This window comes from Cucurbita pepo, unplaced genomic scaffold, assembly GCF_002806865.2.
Source record: "Cucurbita pepo subsp. pepo cultivar mu-cu-16 unplaced genomic scaffold, ASM280686v2 Cp4.1_scaffold005305, whole genome shotgun sequence".
Taxonomy (NCBI): domain Eukaryota; kingdom Viridiplantae; phylum Streptophyta; class Magnoliopsida; order Cucurbitales; family Cucurbitaceae; genus Cucurbita; species Cucurbita pepo.
Window position 1 is genome coordinate 1 of NW_019651276.1, and position 696 is coordinate 696.

At 32.6% G+C, this 696-nt stretch overlaps 1 pseudogene; it reads right to left on the reverse strand.

The window, feature by feature from the left end:
- Positions 1 to 684, reverse strand: LOC111787101 (annotated as a pseudogene).
- Positions 685 to 696: the final 12 nt, after the last annotated feature.

Genomic DNA, 696 nt, shown 5'->3' on the forward strand with positions numbered 1-696 from the left:
CCTCATGATTTGACTCGGAGTTGAATCTTTCGATCATTAAGCGGTTGCAAAGGCCTTGCATTAGTGTCTGAGTCCTGCATATATATAAACCGATTAAAACCGCTCTAATATGCTAATATGAGAGCAAGTAATTGAATCCGCTCAAAATTAGATGATTGAGTGGAGAAAATTATCGTGGTTTCATAAATGAACCAAGTACACAAACCCTAATTACACAATTAAAAATTAGAGGTATATGAATACAAATCAAAATACGAATATGAAAAATACATGAACAAAAATTCGATAGGATCAAATAAAAGTTTAAATGCATGCATAACAAATTCCAAACCTCATTTAAGAACTAAATTGTCCATTGACATAAAATTATATTACTTACATCATGAACCGCCACTCGAAGTAACTTCACTTGTTCAGGTGAAACGGTCCTAACCTGAAAACGTATAAAAATGATTTAAGCATTAAAACCATGAATATACATAGGATGATCTAACTTGAAAAAGAAAATACCTTTCTGACAAGGGTCCAAAGCACATTTTGAGAACACGGCGGAACAGTTAGAGAGCCAATATATCGATAATATAAACTGCTTCTCATCTCTAATTGTGACGGATCAGCCAAATCAATTGGTTCATCTTCTTTTGTATCAGAAACTTCTTCCAAATACTCTTTCATCTAAGTGAAGAAAAAAAAAAA